Raw genomic sequence first — 25,725 nt, 5'->3', positions numbered from 1 at the left:
GCTATTACCGACTGTAGATGGCATAAGATTGCAAAAGAGCAAAGTATAGATGTTTAGATATCTTAACACGAATCACAGAAGCTAGCAGACAGGTTCAACAAGTGGTTAGGAATTTTGGCATTTATTGCAAGAGGGTTCGAGTTTATGAAATAGTGAAGTATTATTACAATTGTACAGGCTACTGGTGAGGCTGCATATGAAATAGTATGCACAGTTTTGGTCTTGTATCTTTAAGTATGTTCGCTTAATGGTATGCTGATCATGAAACAAGCAAAAATCCATCAAGATAAACTGAAAATTGAAGGTAATCATGAATATTTAGCAGGCCTTTTGCGGAAATTTAAGAGAAGGCATTGAATTAAATTTTTAAAAATTTGTGGTGGTAGAGAGTCTGCTGATCAGAAAGCAGCAGAACAATACATTGAGTTTGCTAAGATCGCCTCTGATGGTGGAGATTGAAAGAATGCCATTGTTTGTTGTTGTTCAACAGCTGATTTAGGTATACTGATGTTGCTTTGCTGCTTTTGATACCCTGCAGACATTATATTAGTGGTATGTAATCATTTTTACTTTTAAGTACGTATGTGTGATGAGCAAGTGTAAGATAAAGACTGCTTACCAGTAGCACATAAATTCAGAGTTGGGAATGACGGCATTGCCACGCTGCCACTGGCCGAAGTAATGATAGCTTACCTTTTGCATGGTTCAATGTACACATTATTAAATTGCGCACAAAACTATTTAAAATGTTATGTAAAACTACTTTCAGGGTGTGTATATATATATATATATATATATATATATATATATATACATACATAAGCTGTAAATATAATGCAGATTTTGTGTTTGGACGTGGATCCTATCCCCAAGCTTTCAATTTATGTCAGAATCAGGTTTATTATCACCGGCATGTGAGGTGAAATTTGTTAACTTAGCAGCAGCAGTTCAATACAATACGTAATCTAGCAGAGAAAAATAAATAATAATAATAAATTAATAATAATAAATAAGCAAGTAAATCAATTACTCATATTGAATAGATTTTTAAAAAGTGCAAAAACAGAAATACTGTATATTAAAAAAATAGATGCAAATATTCCAAAATCCAGCCAGCTGGTGGCATAGTGGCATCAGCACCAGACTTTGTAGCGAAGGCTCCCAAGTTCGAATCCAGCTGGCTCTCTTGCACACTTTCCATCCGTGCTGGGTTGAGCATCGAGCTAGCAACTTGGCCTCGTAAAAATAAGAAAGCCTGCTAAAAAAACGCCATCATGACGGCATCCTGATAACTCCACTTGGAGTTAGGGGCTTTCTTCTTCTTCTTCTTCTTCATTCCAAAATCCAAAGGAAGTCTGAAATACTTCTGGCTCCAAGCATTTTGTATAAGGGGTGCTGAACCAGTGTTGTGGAGATTGTTTAAGGAGTGTGGCTCAGGATAGGCTTGAGAAGGGGAAAAGATGGTAGGTTGAAGGAACTGTTGTTGACAAGTGAGGTGAAGCATTTAGTCAAGAGGAAGAAGAAAGCATACTTAAGGTTTAGGAAGCAAAGACAGGGCTCCTGAGGTTTTAAGGTCGCCAGGAAAGGTCTTAACAAAGGACTTGGGAGACCTAGAAGTGGACATGAAGAAGGCCTTGGCAAGTAGGATTAAGGAAAACCCCATGGCATTTTACACATACATGATGAACAGGAGACTGAAGATAGGACTATTCAGGAAATGTGGAAGGAGGAGTTGTGCCTGGAGTCAGTGGTGGGGGGGGATCTTTACTGAATACTTTGCTTCAAAGTTCACCACAGTAGGAGAGAACTTGATGAATGTGAGGTCAGCATAGAACATGCTGGAACATGTTGAAGCTTCAGGTGCTGTTGGAGCTTTTGGAAAAAAAGTAAGTATAGATAAATCCCTGGGGCCAGATGGGATATGCCCCAGTCTACTAATTGTGGATTTCGAATTGGCTGCCTCACAGAAGGCAAAGGGTAGCAGTAGAGGGAGTGTATCCTGTCTGGAGATCTGTTACTAATGTTATTCTGCAGGAATCTGTTCTGGGACCCCTGCTTTTTGTGATTTTTTTATAAGCAAGTGAAAGGGTGGGTTAGTAAGTTTGCAGACAGCACAAAGGTTGTGCTATGGATAGTGTCGAAGGTTGTTATTAGTTACTGGAGGACATAGGTATACTACAGAGCAGAGAAGTGGCAGATGGAGTTCAATCCAGCAGAGTGTGAAGTGATGCACTATGGAAGGTTGAACTTGAAGTTAGAGTGCAAGGTTAATGGTAGAATTGTTAGCAGAATGGAGGAACAGAGGTATAGACCCACTTGGAGTATTATGTTCAGTTCTGGTTGTCTTGTTATAAGAAGGATCTGGAAGCTTTAGATAAGATGCAGAGGAGATTTACCAAGATCAGAATCAGGTTTATTATCACTTTCATACTGTATGTTATTAAATTTGTTTTGCAGCAGCAGTGCAGTTTAATACTTAAAAATATTACTGGAAGTCATGAGAAATGTATAAAATAAATAATAATGCAAAAAGGGAGCGATATATTGAGGTAGTTTCACAGATTGTTCAGAATCTAATGGCAAAGGGAAAGAAGCTGTTTCTAAAATGTTGAGTGTGTATCTTCAGGTTCTGTACCTCCTTCCTGATGGTAGTAATGAAAACTAGGTATGTCCTGGGTGGTGAAAGTCCTTAATGGTGGATATCCCCTTCCTGGGGCTGCCTCTTGGAGATGTCCTGATGGTGGGAAGGCTGGTGCTCTTGATGGAGCTGGCTGAGTCTACAGTCCTCTGTGACCCTTTTCAATCCTGTGCATCGGGGCTCTTTTGGCAGGTGGTGATACAATCAGTCAAAATACTCTGCACAATACTAGAGTCTTTGGTGACATACCAAATCACTTCAAACTCCTAACGAAGTATAGTCACTGGTGTGTCTTCTTCGTGAGTGCCTTGATGTGTTAGTCCCAAGATAGATCCTTTGAGATAGATACTTTAGTGATCCCAAAGGAAATTACAGTGTCACAGAATCAGAATCAGGTTTATTATCACCAGCATGTGACGTGACATTTGTTAACTTAGCAGCAGCAGTTCAATGCAATACATAATATTGAAGGGAAAAATAAATAAATAAATCAATTACTGTATACATATTTAAGGCATCCATTAGTCTTGTGAGACCATGGATCTGCGCCTGGAAAGTCTTCACTCTCCAGGACGCAGGCCTGGGCAAGGTTGTATGGAAGACCAGCAGTTGCCCATGCTGCAAGTCTCCCCTCGCCACGACACCAATGTTGTCCAAGGGAAGGGCATTAGGACCCATACAGCTTGGCACCAGTGTCGTCGCCGAGCAATGTGTGATTAAGTGCCTTGCTCAAGGACACAACATGTTGCCTCGGCTGGGGCTCGAACTCACGACCTTCAGGTCACTAGTCCAATGCCTTAGCCACTTGGCCACGTGCCCCACACCGTATACATATATTGAATAGATTAAAAATCGTGCAAAAACCAGAAATAATTTATTTTAAAAAAGTGGGGTTGTGTCCAAGTGTTCAGTGTCCATTTATGAATTGGATGGCAGAGGGAAAGAAGCTGTCCTGAATCGCTGAGTGTTTGCCTTCAGGCTTCTGTACTTCCTACCTGATGGTAACAGTGAGAAAAGGGCATGCCCTTGGTGCTTGGTGCCTCTCTGTGACAGCTTTCCTTGAAGTTGTCCTGGGTAGTTTATAGGCTAGTACCCAAGATGGAGCCGACAAAATTTACAACCCTCTGCAGCTACTTTCGGTCCTGTGCCGTAGCCCTTCTGTACCAGATAGTGATGTGGCCTGTCAGAATGCTCTCCATGGTACATCTATAGAAGTTTTTGAGTGTATTTGTTGACATACCAAATCTCTTCGAACTCCTAATAAAGTATAGCGACTGTCTTGCCTTCTTTATAACTACATTAATATTTTGAGACCAGATTAGATCCTCAGAGATCTTGACACCCAGGAACTTGAAACTGCTCACTCTCTCCACTTCTGATCCCCCTATGAGGATTGGTATGTGTTCATTCGCCTTACCCATCCTGAAGTCCACAATCACCTCTTTCGTCTTACTGACATTGAGTGACAGGTTGTTGCTGCGGCACCATTCCACTAATGGGCTAAGCACACACCCCTGAGGTGTACCAGTATTGATCATCAACGACGAGGATATGTTATCACCAGTCCGCACAGATTGTGGTCTTCCAGTTAGGAAGTCGAGGATCCAATTGCAGAGGAAGGTACAGAGGCCCAGGTTCTGCAACTTCTCAATCAGGATTGTGGGAATGATGGTATTAAATGCTGAGCTATAGTCGATGAACAGCGTCCTGACATGGGTGTTTGTGTTGTCCAGGTGGTCTAAAACTGTGCGAAGAGCCATTGAGATTGCATCTGCCATTGACCTATTGTGGTAATAGGCAAATTGCAATGGGTCGGTGTCCTTGCTGAGGCAGGAGTTCAGCCTAGTGATGACCAACCTCTCAAAGCATTTCATCCCTGTAGATGTGAGTGCAAACCCTGCAAGAGTTGTCATGCACCTGATGTCACTTCCAACCTCATTCAAAATTGTCTCTTTGCCTTTGAAATAACCCTCCACAAATCATACCTGGTTTTCTAATACAGGCCTGGGTCACCAGATTTGAATGCCACAGACCTAGCCTTCAGCAGATGACGTACCTCCTGGTTCATCCACGGCTTTTAGTTTGGGAATGTACAGTAAGTCTTTGTAGGCACACACTCGTCCACACAGGTTATAATAAAGTCAGTAACAACCGCAGCATACTCATCCAGGTTCGAAGATGAATCCCTGAATACAGTCCAGTCCACTGATTCAAAGCAGTCCTGTAGGCGCTCCTGTGCTTCCCTGGTCCAAACCTTCTTGGTCCTCACCACTGGTGCTGCAGTCTTCAGTCTCTGCCTGTACTCAGGTAGTAGAGGTACAGCCAGGTGATCAGACTTCCTGAAGTGAGGGTGTGGAATAGTACGATAGGCATTCTTCATGGTGGTGTAGCAATGATCTAGTGTGTTGTTTCCTTTTGTATTGCAAGTGATCTGCTGATTAGATTATGAGGACACGCAGTCCTCTTTTATTGTCATTTAGTAATGCACGCATTAAGAAATGATACAATGTTCCTCCGGTGTGATATCACAGAAACTCAAGACAGACCAAGACTGAAAAACTGACAAAAACCACATAATTATAACATATAGTTACAACAGTGCAAGCAATACTGTAACTTGATGAAGAACAGGCCATGGGCACAGTAAAAAAAAAAAGTTCAAAGTTTCTCGAAAGGCCTATCATCTCACGCAGACGGGTGAAGGAAGAAAAATCTCTTCCTGCCATGAGCTACCAGTGCTGCAAACTTGCCGATGCAGCATCCTGGAAGCACCTGACCATAGTCTGACTCTGAGTCGTCCGAAAACTTCAAGCCTCCGACCAGCCCTCCGACACCGAGCACCATCTCTGCTGAGCACTACGAACCCAGCCCTGGCCGTCAGCAACAGGAAAAGCTGAGGATTTGGGGCCTTGCCTCCAGATGTTCTCGATCGCACAGTAGCGTTGGCAGTGAACCGGGCGTTTCAGAAGTCTCTCCAGATGTTCCTCCGTGCTTCTCACGTCTGTCTCCATCAAATCAAAATTGTGCACGGCCCCTATTTAACAAATACAATATCATTTCATCAGAGAGGCCGCACACGCTGCGTCGCGCCATCTTCTCCTCCCGCCAATGGTAATTGTCTAGAGATGATTTTTTTCAGACTGGCCTGGTTAAAATCTGCCAAAATGATGCTGAAGGCGTTAGGGTGCGCTGTTTCGTGCATGTAGATCCCATTGCTCAGATCATCTAAAGCCCGATTGACATTGGCCTGAGGTAAAATGCATACTGCTACTAAAATGACTGCGGAGAACTCCCGCAGTAGGTAAAAAGGATGGCACTTAACTGCTAGTTATTCCAGGTCTGGTTAGCAGAATTGGGAAAGCACTGATATATTTGTGCACCGAGACGAGCTGATCATGAGGCATACTCCTCTATGTCTGCTTTTGAGAGACTCTATAGATCTATCCTGAGAGTGTATAGTAAAGCCATCGATCTGAATCACTGCATCTGGTACAGAAGGGGTTAACCAGGAATCCGTGAAACGAAGGACACACGTGGCCCTATTGACCCTCTGATTTAGCATCCTAGCTTTGAGATCATTGAGTTTTTGCATGTTTGCCAGCAAGATGGTTAGCATTGGGAGTTCGAAACCCTATTTCTTAAATGCACTTGTATCCATGATCTACAGCCACGCTTCCTCTGTGGAATCCTACACGGATGCTTCCGTCCACAATCAGTGTTGTTTCTGTCAGTTTTAAGCAGCGATAGTTCATTTAAATGCATTAAGACATCTTTGTTGACTGTACTGACCTTGGAAGCAGTTGTGCTTTTTAGCTGTATCAGGCCGAAACGAGAATATTTAATCATATCCATTGAGAGTACTGCTGCTTTTCGTGTCACTCCTAGGTGCCCCGGAAGAAGCTCCCAGTAGCATTACAAGTGCACAGGTGTACAAATATTAGAAGAGAAGTAAGAAAGAATAAAAAATAAGTTACCTCAAACCGTCTAACAGGAGGGGGTTCGTCATTTTTTCGGCTATAGGTTGACTCATTATAAAGCCTAATGGCCGAGGGTAAGAATGACCTCATATAGCACTCTTTGGAGCAGTGCAGTTGTCTTAGTCTGTTAATAAAAGTGCTCTTCTTTTCAGCCAAGGTGGCATGCAGAGGGTGAGAAACCTTGTGCAGAATTGCGAGGATTTTCCATAGGGTCCTTTGTTCTCCCACAGCCTGCAGTGTGTCCAGTTTGACTCCTATAACAGAGCCAGCCTTTCAATCAGTTTATTGAGCTTATTGTCCTCCTGACTTCCTCTTCCAGAAGTCCACAGTCAATCCTTGGTCTGATATTGAGTGCAAAGTTGTTGTGCCGATTCTACTCAACCAGCCAATGTATCTCACTGCTGCATGCCTCCTCACCACCATCTGAGATACTGCCAACAACAGTCATGCCATTGGTAGATTTATAGATGGCATCTGTTAGTGCTTAGATTAAAGAATGTCTTATGATGAAGAGCTGAATGAGCAAGGTCTTTTCTCTTTGGAGCGAAGAAGGTCAAGAGGGGACTTGATAGAGGTGTAAAAGAAGCACAGGGAGAGATGGACAGCCAGAGTAGCAGTGGCTGATACCAGAGGACGTCCATTTATGGTGAGTGGAGGAGATTTTAGGGGAGGTGTCAGAGATGGGCTTTTCACACAGGATGGTAGGAGCCTGGAATGCACAGCTGGCTATGGTGGTAGAGGCTGATATATTCGGGACAGTTAAGAGACTCGTGGATAGGTACATGGATGAAAGAAAAATGGAGGGCTATGGTCCTTGTTGGAGAGAAGGGTTAAATTGATTGTGGAGTAGTAGTAACTCTTGTCGGCATGGATGATAAGTCACCTGCTGCCAGGCTGTTAGACCATTTGGGGTAAGATGGGGCTAAAAGTGTTAATGAGCTGCAGTTATTATGATGATCAAAATCTCTGTCTCCAGCTTTTAGTCTTCCTTGCACTCTCCCTGTCTCACCATCTACCTTTTAAATAAAATCGGAGCTCCTAGCTACGAATATTATGCTATTTGAGGAGCAGAAAAAGAGACTCCTGGAAATACGAGACTGAGCGGAGTTGGAGGTGATGTGCAGAATTCATCTTGGGGGACGGGGTTGCTAGGTGGGTTGGTGAGTTAGTTTGATGGGGGGTGTGTGTTGGGTGGAATGGTTGATGCAATCTCTGGTGAAGTGGTGGTGGTGAAAATAATGGAGCAGGGGAGGCCCAGAGTTTCCTGAGACTAGGAAAAAGAAGTTGAGTTAATGAACCTCTTCTGGCACTGGTTCTATTGCTGGCAGGTCTGACCTGGCACAGAAACTGCTACTGCGCCTCCACTTAGCCCTCTGGTTAAAGTCACAGATCCGCCCATAATTATATAATCTGAGGCTGAACTGCACACGAAGGAAACTCTGCTGGCTTCAGGTTTGTGAGCCTGTGTGATTTAAGGTGAGAGCTGATCAGGCCAGGGTGGGAGAGAGGTGGTTTGGTCTCCTGTTGTATTTTAATTTTTCTTGTCTCGGTTTCTGTCAAACGCCGGAAGTTAAAATTGAGGGTCATGCTAATCTGCAGTGCGACCAGCAGATACAAACAGTAGAAACTCAACTCTCTCACAGTTACAATTTATGCTGGTGTCTAAATGGAAAGGACTTGAATGCCTGTGGAGAGTAATTACCAGCCGGCCACATTTTAATAAAATTCCCGCTGTAGCTCTGCATGTCCCTGTAGCTAGGCGAAATCAACCTAATCCAAAAATGATGCAGACAAATGTTTCTTAAATTGTATAGCAGAGGTTTTATCAGAGAAGGACTACTGTTTAAATCTGCAGTCAATTTTCTTTTAACCATCTTGTGTGCAGACTATCCAGTTTTTTTTCCTCCCTGTTGTACTGAATTCTTTTCCCATGTGTAGGCAGAGTCTTCGATGGTTTGGTTCTAAATCTGTATTCATCTTGTCATTTCTCTTTTGCACAACCCGGGTGATTGGCTGTGTTCAGGCTTCCCAGACTACAGATGGCTGGAGGCAGTCCTTCGGTCTTGTTGGTTAAACTGACTAAAAAGTCACTTTGCGTTGTTGGAGCCAGACCCAGAGGTTCAGTGGAAAACCTAAATCTGCTTTCAGTTTTTTTTTACTTTGGCAAAATTTGTGTCTTTTTTTTCCACTTCCTCTTTCCCTGAAGGCATTGACCTCGTTCTAAAAGCACAAAATGCCTTGTGATACTTTGCACTAGTGACAGTTCTGCTTCTGTGTATTCGAGAGGTGAATGATGGAGTGTTGGTTGTTGTATTTTGCAGATTTATTTGGTCTGTTGTTACGAATCGTTGTAGTGGAAATTAAAATATATAGCAATGTAGATCTCAACAGATGATATGTTTACCTCTTACACAATTTAAGATTTTGGCTACTCATCCTGCCTAATTTTGTGAAAGAATAGGACTAAATAAATTAAAATGATACCTTTGCTGCACTTTAGAGTTTGTTAAACCAAACAATTAGAATATATGTACAGTGGATTTTCTGGTAAATTGGGCCATCGGTTAATCGGTGTAGTCATTTATTTGGGACAACTCTTGTTTTTAAAAAAAAAACAAAAACCAAGGTGGTCCATTATCTGCACTGGGTGTCTGCACTGATTTTGTTCATTTACAGTCAATAAAAAGAACAAAGCAGGTGAATTCCTCCATCGATAACCATTTAGAACTAATACACAGTTTCATAGTACTGTAGAAGTATTGGTAGTGTTCTAGTTTGTTCTGTATTTCATTTAAATATATTAATTGCTGCTCAGTTAAACATTAGTTTGTCTTTTTTGTACCTTTTCAGTATTTCCATGAAACTTTGGCTGATTGGGGCCGTTGCTTAAGTGGGCCAAAATGTACTATTCCCGATGTGTCCCAGTAACTCGAATCTATTGTATTTGAAAATTATTCTGTATTTGAGCTGTTAGCAGTTTATTGTTTTTGCAGTCTTTTCAAGTGGAATATATTAATAGATCTGAGCCTTGTCCAGCATGTCTTCATTTTAATTGGCCTATTTACTTTGTGCTTTTCCTGCTGTTTTTACTGAGTGAACCAAGTGATTACAGAAAGAGCTGCTGTTTGGGAGAAAGCACAATGCTGCTAGTGGCAACTCCACTTTAACCTCTGTTTTCCACCATTTCCCTGCTTTTACTCTCACCTCCCCTTAACACAAAGCCAAACTGGGAATTGCAATGCTTTGCTGCTACTATGTGATTGAGTTGATATCTACACTGTACAAATAGCTCAAAATGTCTAACCTTGTTTGACTTGCATCAAGAAAATGTGTTCAGTTAGGTTCACATCATATATTTTTCATTAAGGTTTAGTTATTTGAGTCATATTTCAGTACCAGAATGATGTGACAGAAGTGTGCTTCTAAGGTATTGCACCAGTCTCCTGTTTGGAAATTCCCTGTAAAGCCATGAATGATGTCAGCCTCTACAGGTGATGTCACATCTGAGTCCTCTTCTGTCCATGCCTGACCCTTACACAGTTATTGCTGGTATTGTGCTGTTGATCAAGTCATTTTCGGATCTAATACTTGATTCCCATCACACCTGCTGAGGAATTTACATTTAAGTAATTAAGTAAGTGTGGAGCAAAATTATAATACAGGTGATCCCTGCACTGCAGATATTTGAGTTACGGAAATGTGCCCTTAATGGAATTCACAGATCACTGTCCCAAAAACCAAGATACAGAATAAAATCTGTCCCTATTGGAATATTTGTGAGAGTGTTTTTAATAAATAAAAAGTAAATGCAAAAAAAATTGGTTTTCGTTGTTTTTGATTGCATTTCTTGAAGCATGTGCAGATAATGTTTTGATTAGTGAGGCAGGTTCAGTTTGCTGTCCAGCAGTATTCTCAACAAATGTTTTCCATGTTACTTCCCTGAAGATGTCTGAAATAATGCGAGCAAGTTCAAGTGCAAATGCAACCTGAACAATTACTGTTATTTGTTCTGAATTATATCACTGAACTATTTTACTATATTTACCTCTCTTACACCTATCACCTCCCAATATCTTACTTCACCCTCACTCTCCCAACCCCCTCCCCCTCATCTGGTCACACCTGTCACCAGCCGGCTTGTATTTCTTCCCTCCCCCCCCCCCCCCGTCCTTATTCTGGCTTTTTCTCCTTTCAATCCCACTCCTGATATTGGGTCTCAGTCCAAAACATCAACTATTCATTCCCCTCCATAGATGCTGCCTGACTTGCTGAGTTCTTCTTGCATTTTGTCTCCATTTAAGCTGGAGGGTGATAAGAATCTGCATTAACTTTGGTCTCCAACTGCAGCTGCTAGCACTCACAAGATTGCTTTTTCAGTTTCCAAAACAAACTACTTAAGTGCCCCCAACACCCTTGCTGTGATCAGCAATTAAGAGAAAGATGGCCTGTAGGAGTAGATCTCCACTGGTAACATGGATAATCTTGTCTTCGTTGCAAAATAAGGTTTCCATTTCAGAAAATTGTGATGCAGTTACTTTCTATATACTGTACACAAACCCTCCATAAGGTGGGTGGGCTTCAGGAGTGGGAGTCACCTGTATTGGTTTGGTATGTAGTAACTTCAAAACTACTGGAATTTTTACAAGCTGGTATTTTTAACCTTGCAGAAAGCCAGTCTGCCATTCTTAATTTGTCTAACATTTATTTGAGTCCAGCTGCACAAGAATTATTCTGGATTCTGGCATGCTTGCACAACTCATAGTACTGTTGCCTTGCAGTGAATCAGGTTCAGTCCTGACCTCCAGTGCTGTCAGTGTGGAGCTTGCATATTCCCCAGGTTCTCTGGTTTTCTACCACATCCCAAAGATATGCAGGTTGGTTGGTTAGCTGATCACTTCAGCACAAGAACATTCCCTATAGACCATGATGCTGGACCAAACTAACTAAAATAGTAATTAAATTTCAAACTAGACTAATCCCATCTGCTGACACAGTATCCATAATCTCTCCATTCTCTATACATTCACCTGCCTCTTAAAAGCACCATCTACCAGCCTTTCACTCACCGCTGCTAGAGGAAGGTGTCTGAGTCTGATAGTCTCTCTGGACCTCTGCTCTCACAGCATGGTGCCAGAGTCCTGGTACGTGGGCCGTCCTGTAGATAACAAACGACTCAGTGCTCGAACTGGACTGAATATGCCTGGATTCTTGGTGTTTTATATTCTTTGTTTTTCACTTGTTTTGTTGCCGTATGCGTGATTTTTTTTTTGTGTGCATGTGGGGGGAGTGGTGGGGGTTAAACAGGTTCCATGGTTTTCTTTGTTTTGTGGCTGTCTGTGGGAGGACCAATCTCCGGATTGGATACTGCATACCTGTGTTAATAATGTAATTTGCATTTCAGCCCTCTGAAATAGCCTACAGGAAAATTTACTGATGAAAACCGTTGGTCTCCTGGTGTCTGGACCTATCAATTTCAGAGTATCCTGTAACAATTAAAACCTAAAGGAATGAGAAGTGACATTTATAATTTACTTTGTCCGAGGTTCATTGGCTGTAACTAATACTTTAGTATTTAGTTGAAAGAATGTCTGATGTTCCACTGTTACTGAAAATGTATGTGGTTGGTGTTTTCAGATGAGGCATCTTGTATTGTTTCAGGGAGTATAGTGCAAAATTACCAGCGAGGCTTTTTTTTTGCTGTTTTGCATTTATTAATTATGGGGCAGTGAGCCCAGCCAGCTGAGATCTGCTATCTTGGTATCCACCACATCAAACCTTTGGAATTTCTGCATTGCATGGATCAATCAACTCACCCAAACTGGCTAGTTTAATAAACCAGCAATTATTTCAAGAGTTTTCGATCTTAGTCAACAATTGATCTTTGACTTTTTTTGAAACACTATTTGTTGTTGAAATTGTAATGGATTTAAAATGCAACCATTTCACTTTCCAAACAGGAAAGGCTTTGATAAGGATACACCTTTCTACATTTCCTGAAAGAAAACGTGAAAGATAGAGGCCCATAATTTGCTGTTGTGAGCTAGTAATTGATAATTTGTTGTTGGCTAGACTTGCCTTTTCCTGTTTCAATGCAACAATACAGTAAGATTGGAGCTGACAACAATGCTTGGACAGGACAGTTAGGACCTGAGTGAACCAAGTAAATGGTATCCCTAATGAATTAGATTGTGATACGGACAGCACAAGGATTGAGACGTGTATTTGATGTCAAATTGTCAAGAATATAGAGAGCAGAAAAAGATTGGAGAGAGGAAAAAAGAGCAAGGAAAAGCTTTTGTTTCTAAATTCTACATTTTTAGGATATTCAACAACAAAACTGGAAGTAATAGGGTATTATGTTTGTCGATATTTTCTTTGCTGTGGAGATTCATTGGTTGAAATTTATTGGTTTCATATGAAGAAAGATTGGATGAACTGGGCTTGTACTCGTTGGAATTTAGAAGATTGAGGGGGGATCTGATTGAAACGTATAAGATCCTAAAGGGATTGGACAGGCTAGATGCAGGAAGATTGTTCCCGATGTTGGGGAAGTCCAGAACGAGGGGTCACAGTTTGAGGATAGAGGGGAAGCCTTTTAGGACCAAGATTAGGAAAAACTTCTTCACAGAGAGAGTGGTGAATCTGTGGAATTCTCTGCCACAGGAAACAGTTGAGGCCAGTTCATTGGCTATATTTAAGAGGGAGTTAGATATGGCCCTTGTGGCTACGGGGGTCAGAGGGTATGGAGGGAAGGCTGGGGCGGGGTTCTGAGTTGGATGATCAGCCATGATCATAATAAATGGCGGTGCAGGCTCGAAGGGCCGAATGGCCTACTCCTGCACCTATTTTCTATGTTTCTATGAAAGGATCTATGACAGTTAATTTGCATGGGTATTGTGTGCCTAACTAATTCCTTCTTGAGATGATTAGCCTGTGACAGCTGCAACCATCTTGTGATTAGTAATATGACAAGCAACGAAGAGCTTCCCTTGGCTTTAACATTAGTTTCCCCCGCTATCCCAAGGTAGAGCGTTCCTATGAAACGGTTTATAAGCCGGAATGTCGTAAAGTGAATAAACAATTACCATTTATTAATATAGGAAAAATTTTTGAGCATTCCCAGACCCAAAAAATAACCTACGAAATCATGCCAAGTAACACACAAAACCTAAAATAACAGTAACAAATAGTATAAGCAGGAATGATATGATAAATACACAGCCTATATAAAGTAGAAATAATGTATGTACAGTGTAGTTTCACTTACCGGAATCGGGAAGACTCCAATAAATTGCAGTTTCGTCACAGTTAAACACTTGCTTATACAAGTAACCACCTTCTGTAATTATTTTCTTCAGTTCTGCTGGGAACTTTTCCGCAGCTTCAGTATCAGCCAAAGCACTCTCTCCGGTAAATGTTAAACTATGAAGCTGCTCTTGCCTCAGAAACCGATCAAACTACCCATGACTACCTTTAAATTCCACTTTCGCAACACTTTCATCACCATCGTCCGGTGCTTTCTGTTTCAGCTTATTAAAAAGACTGACTGATTTCTCGTTAAGTATAAGAAAACTTAACGGAACACCACACTTTGTACACCCATAAATCCATTCAAGCAATAGACTTTCCATTTTATCCATTATTGGATGCAGACTAAGAGAGACCACTTTGCTACAAGCAGAACCAACAGTAACATCGGCAGCTTTCAAAATTCTTTCTCTCTACGTATAAGTAGTGCGAATGGTGGACGCAGGCAAGTTCAACACACGGACAATGTCCTTACTTCGTTCACCACAATCAAAACGCTTAATTATGTCTAGTTTTATGCTAAGTATAACACCCTTACGAGCTCTTTTAGGCTTTTCTGATACCTTAGAACTCATCTTGCTAATGGATGCACAAAATAATTCGAGATAAAGCACGTGTTTAAGCGATGGCGGCTAGAATGCAGTTCCGGGGGAGAAGCTTGGCTGTTCGGGCGCACGCTGCCTTTTTTCGAAACGGTGAAAACACCTTCTGTTAGCGAAAACAGGTAACTAATGTAGGTCTTTCGTAACAGCGCAGTGTCGTAAAGCAAACGTTTGGAAAACGGGGGCCACCTGTACTAAGATTGATGTTACATTTGGTTAAATGGTGTTCTGATGTCATCAGTGCTTGCTATCTTCTAATGAAGCAAAGTTATAATGAGCTATGGAGCTAAGTGGTACTTGCGGATTACAACGTGAGCATAGGGAATAGGCTTGCAGTATCTGTTAGTTAGTTAAGCCCATCAGCTGTACTGGGCCATAGGCTGCTGACGGAAGCTCCCCAGAATCCTTTGTCCTGGGCCAGTCTTTCAAGTTGTCTCTAGGTGTAGCCCATCTTGGGTCTTCTAGGCGAAGATCCTTGTTCTCCTAGGGATGACGACCCTGGAGTTTTTATTGGTGTTTCTGGGGCTCCGGGCTTTTATGGGATAGGGTTGCTAACCCAGTGTCCAACCCTCTTCCTTTCTCATCTGGGCTTTGGGCCATCCATGGCGAAGATTGAAGTACCTGTGCCAGCTGATGTAATTGTTACCAATTCTCTTGCTTTTGATTGAAGGTAGTGAGATTTGCCTGGATTGGATTTCACCTCCCTTTTGTAGACAGAACATATCCAGAGGATCTTGGGGTCCAAGTCCATTGGATGCTCAAAGCTGCAATGCAGGTTGACTCTGTGGTTAAGAAGGCATACGGTGCATTGGCCTTCGTTAATGATGGGATCGAGTTTAAGAACCAAGAGGTGATGTTGCAGCTATATAGGACCCTGGTCAGACCCCACTTGGAGTACTGTAGTCGATTCTGGTCGCCTCACTACAGGAAGGACGCGGAAACCACAGAAAGGGTGCAGAGGAGATTTACAAGGATGTTATCTGGATTGGGGAGCATGCCTTATGAGAATAGGTTGAGTGAATTTGCCCTTTTCTCCTTGGAGCGATGGAGGATGAGAGGTGACCTGATAGAGGCGTACAAGATAATGAGAGGCATCGATTGTGTGGATAGTCAGAGGCTTTTCCCCAGGGTTGAAATGGCTAGCAGGAGAGGGCATAGTTTTAAGGTGCTTGGAGGTAGGTACAGAGGAGATGTAAGGGGTAAGTTTTTTACACAGAAGTGGTGAGTGCATGGAATGGGCTGCCGGTCTCACTGGTGGAGGTGGATATGATAGGGTCTTTTAAGAGACTTTTGGACAGGTACATGGAGCTTAGGATAAAGGGCTATGGGTAAGCCTAGGTAGTTCTAAGTTAAGGACATATTTGTCACAGCTTTGAGGGCTGAAGGGCCTGTATTGTGCTGTATGTTTTTTATGTTCTAACATACGCGGGCAGTATTCAGTTGTCTTACTTTGCTACCAGTATTGTAGCTGTTCAGTGCCCTATGAACCAGGTGTGGTTGCGGGGTCTGTAACTGAAATTGTTGCTGTTAATGGAGTGGCTTGGCGATGGCTACATATGTTGTTGAAACAAAACTATTCAGAACGCGTGGAACAGCCTTGGAGATGATTACAGTCTTTTTTGTGCTTTTCACTCTTTAATTCTATATACATAATTCAAGATTGAGATCTATAAATAAAAAGCAAAGAATAGAAAAAAAACACTTTGGGAGCTGGAAATCTGAAGGGTGAACCCAACTTCCAAGAGATGCCCAGCAGGTCAAGCTGAGTATCTCCTGATAGGTTGGTAAAAGGACATTGAAAATCTAGCTGAGTGGTGCCACAACAACAACCTCTCATTCAATGTCGGCAAGACCAAGGAGCTGATTGTTGACTTCAGGAGGAGGAAACCGGAGGTCCATCAGCCGGTCCTCATCGGGGGATCAGAGATGGAGAGTGTCAGCAACTTTAAATTCCTCAGCGTTATCATTTCAGAGCGTCTATCCTGGGTCCAGCACATAAATGCCATTGTGAAGAAAGCACAGTAATGCCTCTATTACTCAAGAGTTTGCAAAGGTTCAGCATGACATCTAAAACTTTGACAAACATCTATAGATGTATGGTGGAGAGTTTATTGACTGGTTGCGTCACGGCCTGGTATGAAAACACCAATGTCCTTGAACAGAAAATCCTGCAAAAGTAGTGGATATAGCTCAGTCTATCACAAGTAAAGCCCACCTCACCACTGAGCACATCTACATGAAGTGCTGTCGCAGGAAAACAGTATCTATCCAAGGACCCCCAGCATTCAGTCCATGCTCTCGTCTCACTGCTGCCATCATGACAAAGGTACAGAAACCACGGGACCCACACCACCAGGAGCAGGGTTATTTATTATCCCTCAACCATCAGGCTCCTGAAGCAGAAGGGATAGCTTCACTTGCCCAATCACTGAACAGTTCCCACAACCTATGGACTCACTTTCAAGGACCCTTCATCTAATGGTCTTATATTTATTACTTATTATTTATTGTTATTATTATTTTAAAAAACATTTTCTCAGCTCAAGCTGGTAAAACCTGAGGTGCGGGCATAGCCAAGCACATTCATTTGCCAATTGCTAGGAAATTTCACACTATTCAAGTGGTATTTACTAATGTGGCTCTCTGAAGATTTACATAGATGTTGCTGTGTAGTCCTTATTGTTTAATACTATTGCGTCGTGCCTTTGGGCTGATCCAAGTGTAGATATCACTATCGGGACAGTGTATACCCTTTTTGTGTCCTGGAGTGTTTCAGTTTTCTCTTTTAATTCAGCATATTTCTGGTGTCTTTCACTTATCGATTTCTGTAGGTTATGTGTGTTTAGAATAGCTATATCTATTAAGTAAGTTGTTCTTGCTTGTTTATCCTACATTATTATATCCAGATGGTTATTATGGATTGTCCGATCCGTGATAACAGATTGGTCCTAATATAATTTGTGGTATTCTGACTCTAAATCTAGATCAAGCTTGTATTTATAGTAAGGTATGATTTATGAGTTTGTATTTTAAAGCAAGATTTTGATGAACAATGTTTGCCACTTAATTGTGCCTGTGTTATACTTTATTGTCGCCAAACAATTGATACTAGAGCGTACAATCATCACAGCGATATTTGATTCTGCGGTCTGCGCTCCCTGGAGTACAAATTAATAGTAAATAATAAAAATTTAAATTATAAATCATAAATAGAAAATAGAAAAGGGAAAGTAAGGTAGTGCAAAAACCAAGAGGCAGGTCTGGATATTTGGAGGGTACGGCCCAGATCCTGGTCAGGATCCGTTCAGCAGTCTTATCACAGTTGGAAAGAAGCTGTTTCCACATCTGGCCGTACGAGTCTTCAAGCTCCTGAGCCTTCTCCCGGAGGGAAGAGGGACTAAAAGTGTGTTGGCTGGGTGGGTCGTGTCCTTGATTATCCTGGCAGCACTGCTCCGACAGCGTGCAGTGTAAAGTGAGTCCAAGGACGGAAGATTGGTTTGTGTGATGTGCTGCGCCCTGTTCACGATCTTCTGCAGCTTCTTTTGGTCTTGGACAAGACAACTTCCATACCAGGTTGTGATGCACCCTGGAAGAATGCTTTCTACGGTGCATCTATAAAAATGAGTGAGGGTTTTAGGGGACAGGCCAAATTTCTTTAGCTTTCTCAGGAAGTAAAGGCGCTGGTGGGCCTTCTTGGCAGTGGACTCTGCTTAGCTGGACCAAGTCAGGTCATTTGTGATATTGACCCCGAGGAACTTAAAGCTTTTGACCTGTCCCACTTGCACACCACTGATGTAAATTGGGTCATGCGGTCCGCTACTCCTTCTGAAGTCAACAACCAATTCCTTCGTCTTGCTGACGTTGAGGGATAGGTTATTGTCTCGCACCATGCCACCAGGTTCTTAATTTCCTCTCTGTACTCAAACTCATCATTACCCGAGATACGGCCTACAATTGTTGTGTCATCAGCAAACTTATATATTGAGTTCGATGGAAACTTGGCTACTCAATCATGGGTGTACAGTGAGTACAGCGGGGGGCTGAGTACACAGCCTTGTGGGGCACCGGTGCTCAGAGTGATTGTAGAGGAGAGCTTGTCCCCTATTTTTATAGCCTGGGTCCTGACTGTGAGGAAGTTGAAGATCCAGCTGCAGATCTGAGTGCTAAGGCCCAGGTTCCGGAGCTTAGGAATCAATTTATTTGGAATGATGGTATTAAAGGCAGAGCTGTAGTCAATGAAAGGGAGCCCTACGTATGCGTCTTTATTCTCCAGGTGTTCTAAGGAGGAATGTAGGGCCAGAGGGATGGCATCTGCCGTTGACCTGTTGCTCCGGTAGGTGAATTGCAAAGCGTCGAGGTTGACCCGTAGGCTGTGGTTGATGTGTGCCATAACCAATCTCTCGAAGCACTTCATAGCAATTGATGTCAGAGCCACAGGTCGATAGTCATTCGGGCATGCCACCTTGCTCTTCTTCGGCACCAGGATTATCATTGCCTTCTTAAAACAGGAGGGGATCTTAGACTGAAACAAGGAGCAGTTGAAGCAAACACTCCAGCTAGCTCGCTTGCACAGGCCCGGAGAACCTGTCCTGGGACGCCATCTGGGCTCGTCGCCTTCCTTGGATTTATCTTCAGGAAGGCCCTTCTAGCGTCCTCCTCGGTGACGATGAATCTCGATGCCACCAGGTCCGGTTGATCCGGAGGGAGCAGGATGCTCCTCTTCTGTTCAAATCTTGTGTAGAATACATTAAGTTTGTCAGGAAGAGAAGTGCCACAGTTATTGATATTCCCAGCCTTTTCTTTGTGCCCAGTGTTCTCATTTAGACCCTGCCATAGTCTACAGGCATCCCACTGGTTAGCCTGGGCTTCCAACTTGGCTCGATATTGCCTCTTGGCGCCCTTAATGGCGTTCTGGAGTTCACGCCTGGGTTCCATGTAGCAACTGGTATCCCCGGACCTAAAAGCTGCAGCTCTAGCCTTCAAAAGGAACTTGACCTCATAATTCATCCAAGGTTTCCAGTTAGGGGATACCCGGATCGTTGTGTGAGACACACAGTCCTCTCTGCATTTCCAGATAAAGTCCGTGACAACTGAGGCATACTCATCAAAGTTAGCTGCCGAGTCCTTGAATACTAACCAGTCCACCGATTCAAAGCAGTTACGGAGGACCTCATCTGTTTCCTGCGTCCAATGTGACACCACTTTTGACACTGTGACCTCCTGCTTCAGTTTCTGTTTGTAAGCCGAGAGGACGAGTATGGCCTGATAGTCTGGTTTTCTGAAGTGAGGTTGTGGGACGAAACGGTAGCAGTGGTCAAGCATATTCGGGCCTCAAGTGGGGCAGGAGACATGTTGGTATAACTTTGGCAGCGCCTTTCTGAGATTGGCCTGGTTAAAGTAATCAGATTGAGTTAAGCTGCTATAGGATGCTGTAATGTGTTGGATTGTTCCTGTTTTTGAATGTTATTTTCTGTATTTATCATCTTGAATTTGTCGGTCTTTTAATATGTATTTTTGATATTTTTGTGTTAACCACCTGGTCTTGTATTGTCACAAGGAACCCTTCTGTTTCTGAGTTAGGTGTTCAACGCTTCCTTGTCGACATCTAGTCTGCACAGGTCGTGGAGATGTCTTCCAAGGAGGGCCATGCTCTTCCATTGGTTAACTTTTTCTTCAGTAGTGATAATGTCTTCATTTTTCTGGGTTGTGCTCTCATTTAAGTTTGGTGGTGTATACTTCTTATCAACATTCCATATGCTTGCGTGGAGTGCTGAATCCTGTTTTCATTCCTGTTGTACATCCTTCAAAGTTTTATCTGACCGTTGGGTAGATTTTTAATGTCTGTAATTCCTCCTCTGCCTTTTGTCTTGGGTAGTGTTAATCTCAGTGATTTTGAGTGTTCATAATGTTTTCTGAAATTTGTCATTTCAGTTCTTATTTTTCTTTGTAAACTTTACAGATTGGTTTCGGAGAAAGATATTATGCCAAAGGAATGCACTAATATAGATATAACAGAAATGTTTATTGTCTTTGTTATAATTTTAATGTTGAGCGCTGCTTGGCTGATTTTCTTAAGCCTTGAAGTAAATTCTGTCAAAAGTTTTTCCCTGTATCACACTGTGATCTATTTTCTTTCCTTGTTGATATCCCAAATACTTATATTTTCATATTCATCCATTGGTTGTATTGTATCCTGCTGCTCTGTTTTATATTCTACTAGCTCTATTGCACCTTCCTTTATGTTTAATGTTCTGAATTTATCTGAAGTTCATGCTTATATCTTTAGAAAATAGTTCTACTATTTGAATTAATTGTTTCAGCTTAACTGATGAAGGAGTATACAATTGAATTTACTGTGCTCACCCCACAAGATTACGAATCTCGAAGTTGTATCTGGTAACATATATATGCTTTGATAATAAATTTACTTTGAACTCTGAACCTGAAGTATTCATTCTGGAGGGACTAGAGACTGCAGGTATTGGAGCCTTAAACAAAATAAATACAAGATGCTGAAGGAACTCAGCAGGTTAGGCAGCATCTTTGGAGGGAAGTGGACAGTTGATATTCTGGGCTGAGATCCTTTGTCTGAACTTATAGAAGGGAGATGGTCAGTAAAAGAGCCGAGTGCAAGGGGTGGAGCAAGAGTTGGTGCACGATAGGTTGATCGAGATGAAGAGGCGTAGATTTACAGATGGGGAGGGAAGGATGGAGATAGTGACAGAGACTGTGAGGTGCTATGTGGCAGTAGTGAAGGGCTGTGGATAATGGAATCTGATAAGAAAGGAGGATGAAGAATGGAACTGAATGGGGAGGAGGTGTTGTTGCTGATCGGTAAAGAAACTGGGTTATAGAGGGCTGGTGGAGTGGGCTGAGGCTTGTGAGAGGGCCTGGATAGATCAGAAGGAGAAAGAAATAGAGGGGAGCAAGTTGCCTGAAAGTGGAGAACTCAGAGTAAGTGCCGTTGGGTTGTAGAATACCCATTTGCTGCTACGTCTACACTCTCATACCAACCTGCCAATCCTCGATCTCCATAATTGCTTGGATGAGGCCAAATGCAATCTGGATGTTTAGATGACGGTCAATAGTCTACAAACTGCCTCACCTCCCCCACCTCAACTGAGTTTGACATTGGAAAAAAAAAGATAAACATCACTACATTTAGTTTCACTTTTACACTCAATACTTTTGGGTATTAACAGTCCTTTCAGCATTAGTGACACATCATCATTTTTCTCTCTTTCCCTCTCAAAATAACTCTGCCTGTTCTCCATCTTCCTCTGATGCTCCCCTCCCCCTTTCTTTCTTCCAAGGCCTTCCGTCCTATGATACTCCCCCTTCTCCAGCCTTGTATCCCTTTTGCCAATCAACTTCCCAGCTCTTAGCTTCATCCCTCCCCCTCCTGTCTTCTCCTATCATTTTGGGTCTCCCTCTCCCCTCCCCCTCCCACTTACAAATCTCTTACTATCTCTTTTTTCTGTTAGTCCTGACGAAGGGTCTCGACCCGAAACATCGACTGTACTTCTTCCTGTAGATGCTGCCTGGCCTGCTGCTTTCCACCAGCATTTTGTGTGTGTTGCTTGAATTTCCAGCACCTGCAGATTTTCTCGTGTTTACATCATCTTTTATTAGCTTTATGTTTTTAAGCTTCTTCAAAATTTTATATATAAGATAATTCTTCAGTATCAATACCACTTCTGCTAAATGACCCACTAGGTCCATTATACTCAGCTTTTGTTTCAAGTTCTGTAGTATTTCGACTGTGGTATAAATTTAATTTTTGTTTATGTGGGCTGAGCAGCGCGTTTTTTATGAAATACAAATAGTACTTGGGCAATTTACTGTGTCTTCCTGCTTGCCTTGAGGGGTCCCATCTGCCACTGAACAGTTCACTGGGTTAATTGGAGACTAGACAACACAGTGCTTATAGGGGAAAAATCATTGATGTGTAAAACCGGTTAAGTCAGTGTCGTGTATTGTTAAAAAGATGTTGAAGTATTCTTGAATATACCAGTGAATAACCACTGAGGTAATTTTGTTGAGACAAATTTACTTGTACTAAAGTAAGCAGTTCATTGGACATGTGTAATTCTTTAAAACAGCTGAATTCTGATATGATTAATTCATCTCTAAACTAATTGAACTTATTTATATACATATGCATATCAGAGTGAACATTGTAGCATATATTTTAGGGAGGCTTTTTTCAAAAGATTACGTGTTTAATTTTTGATTGCCCTCTAATAGTTTTGTGAAAGCTCCAGTTCAGTTTGGTTAATTTGTCTTCAGGTTTGCACCATAGAAACTAATGGGAATGACTCATCTGTGGGGAAAACATGGATATTATAATGGCTCTATTGCTTTCTCTTCCTGATACAATCAAGAACACATAACACAAACCCGTTCATCACACTTTCACTCAAACACTTGATTGATTTGCTATATTTTTAGATTCTTTATGCCCTGATTTGCCTAGCTACCGCAGAACAAATACTAATATTTGTTAATATGCGTATTTCTGATTAAATAATAAGCAAATCTTGAGTGTGAAGAAATGTAAGAAAGCTGTAGCTGTTACTAGAAGAAGCTGTGTATTTGGAAATCTATGGTAACTTATGTACATTTCTCTGTAATCTTCCTCCTCCTGGATCTGTTAAAGTGAAACATTTGGTTAAAAGTGTAGGTTATTAAATGAAGATAGTGGAATGATAGTAGATTTTGAATGAGAGGTTTGCTGAAGATGTAGAACTGATAGGTTAGAATCATAGAGCACAGAAACAATCCCTTTGGCTCGCTAAGTCCATGCTGATCACCAGATTCGGCCGCTCACCCTACATCTAGGGGTGATTTACAGTAGCCAACTAACCTTTCCACCTACACGTCCTTGGGATGTGGGAAGAAACTGGGGCACCGGGAGGAAACTCGTGCACGCATAAGGTGAATGTGCAAACTCTGCATGGACAATAGAGGAGATCAGGATTGAGCCTGGCTGTCATGAGATGGTAGCTCTACTGCTTGTGCTACTGTGCTGATAATGCAAGAAGTCTGAATTAAAGCAGCAGATAATTTGCGAAAGAAATGTTGGTGCTGTTGAGGCTATGGAAGGATTTAAATAATAGGTTGAGAATTATGCCCCTTGAAGCCTTGGTGCCGAAATAGATAGTTGTGAGCTGTGAACAATGAAGATGACAGTGAATGCTAGAAAAGGGCACAATCGCTTTAAATGAATTAATACAGAAGTGCTGAAATTATTTAGGGAGCACTGGAGTCAGTGATTCTGAAATGTGTGAAGCAAGCATGAGATTTTTGGTGGATTTCCTAACATTTCAGAAGTGGAAGTTGGCAATCACTGCAATAGAAAAAAAGGAGAGTTTAGAAGCTCAGTTTTTTGTCAAGTAATTCACCATGACTGAATCTGTACAGATTTACCCTAAGATATTATATAAACTAGTAGGAGGATTAAATTAGTGGTATTTGGAGTCGGTGATATGTCAAATCAATTTATAAGTGGTAGAAGCCAATATACTGTATAAGGGGTGGAATGTGTGTCCAATTTAGTTTATGGTGAAATATTAGTCAAAGCATACATGGTTGAGGTGTGGTAATAGGGACAAATGGCATAAGTATAGGGATAGATTCTTCAAATTATATGACCAAAGTACAGTATGCAGACCACAAGGGAGCAAAAGATTGATACATTGGATTGGTCTGAAAAGGATAATATGTGAGTGGAAGAGAGTTGTAGACACTCCTAGAGGGAGGTAGACAGAACTAGGGGGCATTGTTTCAGAATAAGGGGTAGCTTATTTCAGACAGAGATGAGTAGGAATTTATTCTTCCTGTAGTCATGAATTTTTGAATTTCTCTACACCAGAGAGCTATGGAGGCAGACTCACTGAGTATATTGAAATACAGAGTTTGACGGTATTTAAACTACAAGGGAATGAGGGAAGTGGTGATCAGGCCAAGCTTGGTTCAGTCATTCGCTTAACAGGCTTTAGTGGGAGGGCTGGTCAAGTTTGCTACTGTTCATTAAGTTCTAAAAACTCTTTGGTAGAGATTAGTTTGGTGCCATTGGATAGGAGAAATTGAGTTGTGAGTTCAGTCTCTCTGCACTGGACTGTAGAGCAATGCAGAAGGAAGAGGGTAAGGTTTGTCAGGTTGAAAGGATGGGTTTAGATAGCATTGTTACTATGGACATGGACAATCTATTCAAGAAGTTCAAGGAGGAAAGAAGAGGGAATAATCTAAGTAGAGAGATAACAAAGTTGAGTTTTTAACATGGAGAAGTGGACCAGAATTTTTTAAACAACTTTAATGGTGCTATTCTATTGGATCATCGTCAGTTGAATATGTAGAAGTTATTAATTTTATTGACTTTCAATGTTGAAGTTTTTCCTTGTCAATATTGACTTACTCTGCCTGAAGGTCTTCCGTGATGAACATTGTGGTGAGAGGGATTTATGCAAAAGGAAAATTGATTGCAATAAATGCAAACCACTAACATCAGGAACAATTTAGGAAAACTGTTTGTCATTCAAAACAGAATGCGACTGTTCAAAACATCCAGCAGGAGTTAAGAAGACCAGGGAGGAGGTTAAAAAGTAACTGAAGAATTAAACTTTTGCCAACAGTGAAAGATGTGGCAAGGCAAATACATTAGGAAGTGACTTCCATAGTTCAGGAATGTGCTGAATGAAAGTTCAACAGCTGTGAGTGAAGCACAATAGGCAATGAGACCAGGAACACTTGAGGCCAAGTGATGTGACGCTGTTTGTGGGCTGTAAGGCTGGCAGAGGATTCGGAAGGGTTGAAAGGAGGTAAGGTCACCCCAGGGACTTTAATAAAGAGGAAGAGCCATTGGGCAGACAGAAAAGCTACAATGAGCCGGATGTAGTGAAAGGTAAGTTGGCTGTTGCAGGGTTCTAATTGATACAAAGTCAGTGTTCAACAGGAGATGAGAAGTTAATCCTGGAAGTGTCAGAGTCACTTGAGGGTTTTTATGGTCAAGCTGGAGTAAAAGCTAACAGGCAGTATTTTACAGGGGTGTGTTTGCAGTGGTTTGGAAAGTGAAGCTGAATTGTGGGTTGGTAAATCATCGATGCAAACACCTGAAGGAGAGAATGCAATCGGAAGCTTTTATTCAAAATTTCTCACTGGGACTTTTGCTATTCCAGCATTTGGTGGTTAAGTGTTGATG

The 25,725-nt window shown here is 41.9% G+C and overlaps 1 protein-coding gene across 6 annotated transcripts in view; it reads left to right on the top strand.

Moving 5' to 3' along the window:
- Positions 1-25,725, top strand: part of LOC140199430 (microtubule-associated protein 2-like) — a 316,902-nt gene that overhangs the window by 109,575 nt on the left and 181,602 nt on the right. The gene's annotated exons all lie outside the window — the stretch shown is intronic.

This window comes from Mobula birostris, chromosome 6 (assembly GCF_030028105.1).
Source record: "Mobula birostris isolate sMobBir1 chromosome 6, sMobBir1.hap1, whole genome shotgun sequence".
Lineage (NCBI taxonomy): Eukaryota > Metazoa > Chordata > Chondrichthyes > Myliobatiformes > Myliobatidae > Mobula > Mobula birostris.
This window is presented reverse-complemented; position numbering and strand designations above follow the sequence as displayed.